At 41.6% G+C, this 7367-nt stretch overlaps 1 long non-coding RNA gene across 1 annotated transcript; it reads right to left on the bottom strand.

Moving 5' to 3' along the window:
- Positions 1-4021: 4021 nt before the first annotated feature.
- On the bottom strand, positions 4022-6439 carry LOC139830511 (uncharacterized). Its single transcript, XR_011742753.1, has 3 exons — positions 5744-6439; positions 5064-5245; positions 4022-4363 (listed from the first exon to the last, which is right to left on the bottom strand). It is a non-coding gene; the product is annotated as an uncharacterized lncRNA (long non-coding RNA).
- Positions 6440-7367: the final 928 nt, after the last annotated feature.

The following is a 7367-nucleotide window of genomic DNA, read 5'->3' on the forward strand; positions in this document are numbered from 1 at the left end:
ATAAGAGTGCGATATCACTAGTTCTACTGATCATCATATTAAATCCACCGAATCTTCATCAATAAGCTAAGCCTTTCAACTAGGATCACCCCCATAATACCCTAAGAAGGGATCCTTATTCGCACCTTTAATTCCAAGTTCTACGATTAGGTTAAAGTTGTTTATGATCATACAATCCATCACCAAGTCGTTCGTAACCGTGGACACGACTGTTCGAAAAGATTTAAACCTGCAGGGGTGTACAAGTTTGCCCACACGCACCGACCGACTCTTAGCGCCGTACGATACACACTTTCTTGTTGTGCCAGCAGAGGGTGGTCAACCAAAACCTTTCCCTTGCTTCGCCTAATTCATGAGTTACTCCAACTGGGTAGCTCCGTCATCGTAGGTAGCCATTCTCCGAGGCGGTCCCGATTGTTGTGTGCAGGGGATCCAGTTCAATGGCTCCGACATCCTTCAACATTGCCACACCATGTATGATGCACCTTTAAAAACCTTTTTCACGCGTTTGCCATCTAGATACCAAATAGAACTCGCAAACTATGTGACTCATGAGCATACTAGGCAAGATCGGGCCAAGGGGTTCGCATGGACCCCATGTGGTTGTACGCTCGATCTTGGTTCCGAAGGCGAGAACTCGAGTCCTATTATCGGCGAGAACGGGTCAAATCACCACATCCCCATGTGGCGACCCATCCAAGCCTTTAAATAGGTTTAACATCATCACTAATCATACCACGTCATCATGTCATACTAGATTCATTCGCAACTCTGATTCATCAACCAGATGGATCAGAAATCATTAACTAAGCATGGCCAAGCATATCCGATATATCGGCTCTAGCGATGCACACAAGTTCAAACCTAGTTTTGCTGAAAGCGGTAGATCATGTAATTTAGGCTACAAGGACGGTAAATGCAACACACATGATAACTATAACTATCGATAAAACATATTGAAATCGTATGCAATACGTAGGAACCAGAAGTAAAAACATTTCCAAACCATATATGAACTAGGTTAGGGCTTACCTTTGTCATTGATAAAGAAATATGGATCTTTGGAGATCTTGTACTTGACTTGCTCGTCGATATACAAGTATTGATACATGTCGTTGTCGATCTTCATGCACGTGCTCTATCGACCGCGAAGAAGTAAATACCGAAAAGATAAAACAACAATCAACACATGGCATAATGCTAAGCGCATACAAGGATGATGCAATGACATACTAAAGGTACTGAAGTTAACCCTATGACATGTTCAATTTAAATGGAGTTCAAATGCATAAGGCATATCATTTGAATTTAACTCCATATGTAAAGAGAAGGTTTATTAGGGTTCCACTAATAGTACAATTTTAATTGCTGAAAGCATGCATGATTTTAGTACCAAAATGTAGATCTTATTTTTATGAACATTTCGGTATATTAAACACATTTTTCTGATTTTATATGAATTAGTTATGAATTTTACAAGTTCAGGTATTTTCTAAAAACGAAAAACAGCAGAAAGAAAAATTAGTCTATTAAACTTTCTGAGAAGGTATCACTAACATTAGGAAGCACCGAGGTTAGATGCTAGGTATTGCAGCTTTTAACTGAAAACATACTCCGTAGATACAACTAGGCACTAACAGGTTTCTGCTGTTTGTTGAGATTCGAATTGAAATGGTTTAGGCTGGCAATTATTGGCACAATAGGACGGAGATTTCCAGCTGAGATAAGCATGTCAGTGTTGAATGTATTCAGGGAGTAGTCAGATTTGGTTCTTTGCCAGCGGAAATGAGAACTTCGGCGTTACCCCAGTTCAGAAACGTGTATGGATAGGAATTAAACTTGGGACACAACTCAAGTATAAGCTAACTCCAGCAGTTCAGAAGGATTTTTTTGTTTTACAGGTTATCAAACTGCAAGGATCGATGCTCCCTGCCTCCCTCTCCCTTGTTTCAAACTGAAACTAAAAACTGCAGCTCTCCCTCTTTCTTACTGAAAATTACAGGAATGGTTGTAGCTTTCTCTGTTTTGCTGAAAGTTACAGGAAACAAGAGACAGAGATGAAAGGCTTGTGAGAACGTGAGCTCACCAGGAAGCTCTCAGGACGGTCGCTGATGGCGTGGAATGTCAGAAAAGGCGTCATGGACGGCGGCCAGAATCGATTAACATGGGATCGGCGGCGACGATTGCGGGCACCCACGGCCGATTCCGGAATCTAGAAGAACATGGATGCAGAGGCAGAGCTCTGGTTTGGCTCAACGCAGATCATGAAGGCCTACAGCGGAGGGGATTCACGACGACCGGCGGTTAGGGTTTCGATCTCGTGGGGAAGGGTGATAAGGGCGAATGGGAGAGAGGTTTGGTGAATCAAATCAATTTAGAAAATTACCAAAAATGCCTAGGGACCTTCCTTAGATATTTTAGAACGTTCACACATCCTTAGTTTTGGAAATTTGAACACTTAGAATCAAAGTATGTAAAGATTTACACACATTAGGGTTTTCCAAAGCATTTCTTTTGTGCAATTTCCTCAGAAAAAAATAACATGATGCTCATGATGCACAAAACAACCCTAATTAGGTTTAGCTAAAATAGGGGTGTTACAGGATATACTTTTTTTTGAACCTGCAATGGCCAAAATCGGTACACACAACCCTTCTCTATATCTCCAATTAAGCCATATGGCACTCATACAATAGCATTAATTTAAAAGATGTACAGTACTTTCATGTTGCAAAACTACATATTATATTGGTCTGCGTATGAACTTAATTCTTCTGGACAACCAACTTCATGAATAAATAATAGAACAATGCGCTATATCTCTTGTTCTGTTTACATTTTCATAAAAAAAGGTTAACAAATTTCAAGTTTTCCGTAAATGTTGCGAGGATTCTTCAGTTCTTAGCTCTACAATTCGTATGGATACACCAAGTCAATTTTGATTAGAAAAATACACATATACATGCTATAAGCTATAGCTTGGTTTGCATTTTCATAAAAGAAGATTAACAATTTTCTTACTGTGGGAATCTTGCGAGAACTGTTCACTTAGTTCCAGTTTACACTTGTCTGATAAAAATCTTTATTGTTTTAGCTTTTTGGTAGCCCAGTTTTAATTAACCTCTATTATATTATATCATTCCACTTACTGTCTGGTTTTTTTATAGGTTAAATGGTCTGTATATTTTTAATGATCTCAACACTGGCCAGGAATAGATATTGGTTAGTTTTGGATTGTGTGATGCAGAACTGGTGGATGTCATAAGTAAATTAGTCATTTAAAGTTAGCCTTATATTTTGAGTGAAAAATTAACCACCAGAGTTATGCCATATTGAGCAAAAGATAAAATAAACAATTATCTCATTCAAAATGTTATTGCATTTACTTTAATTCTCCTTGAGACAACAATGAAAATTAGCTAATCCAAATACTATTGTAGGCAGGTGTGTCCATTACTCCATTTTGAAGCATAGTGCAAAACTATTGGAGAGAGAGGTACACGGTGGTGGTCCTAGACTCCTAGGAGGGAAAAGTGGAAAGAGGGTGTCACATGCATGGAGAAAACTATACAACCGGTTGGCCTTCATTGGTTGAAGCAGGGTAATCGGCTCTACCTGTTACCAAACTGAGAGCACGTGGGGACAAAAGCTAGTCAAATCATATTCTTCAGAGCTATCAAAACTAGTTTCTAGGTCCTGGTGAGACTTTCTAGGATCTAGAAAAGCCCACTTTGAATCCAGATGCTTGTGTGGCCACCAATGAGCCATGCTGCAAGAATAGATATCACTGTAGCTAATTTTGCTATGTACGGTGCCCGCTAAGGAAGTGTGAAACTATCCACCATTTATATAGGGTATATTAATGCTAAGTCATGGTCTTGTGGATAGTGTTCACTAGTAAAATTGCACGTGCAACGCACGATTCCTATTCTTCATCTATATGGTTGCAACATACTATAATTCATCGCTAGTTTGAAGCAGGCGCGACACAGAAAGAAAAATAAGAGTTATGCATGTCATGCCAATATGTATGATACCTTCTTTCATGTCCGCCAGGAAAACTTCTTCTGCACATACATGTGCAATAAAAACAGCTTGTCTAACATAGCAAAGCTGAAAACATAATAAGAACACCCTGCTATACTCCTTCAATTCTATAGTAAACAGAGAGTCGACTTTTGTCCAGCAATCGACTGAGCATACAATTACGATCAATCTCCGAGGTTTACTCAATTGCTAGCAGCACCTGGTACGCTTGCCTCTCCGTCATCTTCTACCTCATCCACCCTGCTATACTTCTTCAGTTCTCTAGTAATTCTTGCATTGCTGCTTCAAACCGGAGTTTAATTCTCTAGTAACATATCTGGGGGCATGTTATCTCTTAATTATCATCAGAAAATTCGGCAGGATGCTTAGCACAAGTTGAAGAAACTAAAACAATAACATGCTCCCAAATATGTTAGGTACTACCTTTGTTCCAAATTGTAAGATGTTTTGATAGGCTATTTTATCCTATCAAAACATCTGAAAACTTCGAATAAAGGTAGTAGCATGTTAGCACAATACAACTTCAGATATCATATCATGTCACAATGAGAGTGAACAATTTAATCCATCAAAAACAGAGTTAAATGTTACCACTGTTCAGCAAACTGTAGTGTAATTACCTCCATCAGGGCTTTACTTGGAGTAATTCTGAACCATGTGTCTATTTGACTGGAATATGATGCATGAAAAAATCTTGTATGCAAACACTAACTTTGCAGGGCATTTTACTTCTGTTTATCTCACTTACGGCAATGAAGGGTGTAAGTCAAGGGGAAAATAGTGTTTGCATACATGATTCCCTTCTTTTGCTTGTGCAGCAGTACTCATTATAACAGTAACTATTGATGAGGGAAACGGATAAAAAAATTGTATTCGCGAACTGTTCATCTTCATCTAAATGCAAATTTTATGCCCTAGGCGATATTAGCTAGCTACAACATAAACTGAACTTCTGTTGGAGGAGAGGTATCAATATGCTAAACGATTCAAGAGAACAAGTGAGATGTGATTGCTACCTTCATGAGTGGATAGAGATGAGTCTGACCAACATTTTGGATTGTCAAAAACGAACTATGGTCCAGCACAGTATACGGATTTAGCTTCTGCTTGATGATTTCTCTGAGGACATATGGTATACCCGAAGTCTTTGGATCTGCAGAATTAGCTTTAGCAAATTAACATGTAGAGATTCCGTTGCCTGTATCAAATTAACATGTAGATGTTCAGTTGCCTGTATAATCAACAGGAATTCTAACAAAAATAGAAGTAACAGGAGTAATATGACAGTATCACTTTCCAAAAGAGATAGTACATCTTGAGGACAAAAACTATATGTAAAGTAATATTTACACCATGACAAAGAATATATAGCCAACAAAACACCACCAGTAGCACAGCCGATGGTGCAGAAGTGCTGCGCCTTAGGATGGACAAATAAAAAAACAAAACAGATAAGCATTTGAAAGAAGCTAAAATGTAGTTATCAGTACTGTCATTGATTATTGGAGTTGTGACATACCTGAACCACAGATAAGCATTTTCTGAAATTTGTTAAAAACCAGGTACTTGCTCATTTTCACAACGCTAGCAGAATAGAGACACATACTTTACGTGAAATATAAAATTTAGCCGTAGTGTTGGATCATGGTGGTATTTTTGCAAGAATGATTTATTTGAATACCATAGAATTCTATACCTTTGGAAGACAAGACCAATGTCTCCAAATCATGAATACACACTCCATCTGTTGAGATTATTGTCCAGTCTTAAAAAGATAAGTTCTTTGAGGCATTAACGCAAACACCTAGACTGCAGTGCCCAGAGATTGATGAAGACAGAGGAGTATAACATTGTTCATGATACGAAATTGAGTCAAAGCGGAGGAAATGAATACCTTGATGGAAGTGATGATGCAGAAAACTCAGACTGCTTGGCGGTGCTGAATCCGGCGTGTCCCATTAGCGGCGGTGAGGAGGTAAGCGCCGGATCAAGAGGAAAGTACGCAAGTAGCGGTACCGGCAGCAGCAGTAGGCGAGGAGGGAGTGCGACTTGACCACCGGAAAGCGTGAGGATTGTTGCGGAGGTCCTCCGGGCGCCTCAGCGTCGTATCACGTCGAGGAAGCCGCACCTCCGCCTCCGGTAGCGGCGGCGGCGAGCGAGGACAGGGGTCAGCATTGGATCATGCGTTGGTGCAGCCATGCAGGGAGCACTGTTGTGCCGATGCTGAGCGGTCCAACGCGGTGGGCAGCGCAGGGTTGCGTGGCGATGAAGCACCAGGCGGCAGGGAGGGCGTTCGTGCTGAGGTATGAGGAAATATGGTGTGCAATCCGAAAATTTGCATGATTTTGGGGATGCAAGGGGCTGCGAAAATTTGCTTCCAACTGCAGAGCGGCCACGATCCGTGAAAACAGGGCGGAGGGGTGGGGGAGAACAGGGCGTCCTAGTCCGTTTGATCAAGCCATGTGAACGATCCAGATCTAATTTTCCCACAGACTTCTTGCCTTTATAAGTAGTGGAGATGAGGAGTATAGTAGTTTGCCACGGCGTATATCTAGCATGTACAATGGTGAACTATAAGAGTAGTATTTTTACAATATAAGGTCCACATTTTAATTTTATAAAATGCATAAGAGTACGTGCTAGAGCTGGCTCTTGCATTAGAGGTTATTTTCTTTCTTTCACATAATCTCTCTCATCTAACTAAGCAAGAGTATAATATTTTATTCCTTATAGCCTGTTCACGAATTTTGTTAAACGTTTTGGTGATGCCAAGGGCCATATGCATCAGTATCAGAATCCGATCTTGACTTATACTTTCCTCACTCGCTTCTTGCCGAGGCACTTGCGTGTTGTCTAGACCGAGGCAGGATGCACTGCAAGATTACCGTATGCCGCGACGAGTCAATCTGCCACCAGCACATCTTGAGACACGCGCGTGCCTGCGTAGAGGCATTAGAGCATCTCCAGCCGCGGTCCCCAAAGCGTCCTCAAAGAAATTTGAGGTGTGCCGGGCCAAAAAACCGTTCCAGCCACGTTCCTCAAAGGTATTTTTGTTCGGCGCACCTCGATACGGTGTCTGGCGCCCCGAGCCCGTCCCCGTCCCCGTCCCACAGGGGACGCACCGGGCACGCCGGACACAACGAAAAGCGAGGCGGAGAGTGGCGGGGCCGACCCGTCAGCGGCACAGTTAATGTTAACCTAACCGTCGCCTACCTCACGACGGAAGTTATTCGCGCGCAGTGACACACGACGGCATCTTTGCCTTAATGGCGACGGAGGGGCAGGCGAGACGTCTCGTCGGTGCTGCGCCGACGAGACGC

Source organism: Lolium perenne, chromosome 4 (assembly GCF_019359855.2).
Source record: "Lolium perenne isolate Kyuss_39 chromosome 4, Kyuss_2.0, whole genome shotgun sequence".
NCBI lineage: Eukaryota > Viridiplantae > Streptophyta > Magnoliopsida > Poales > Poaceae > Lolium > Lolium perenne.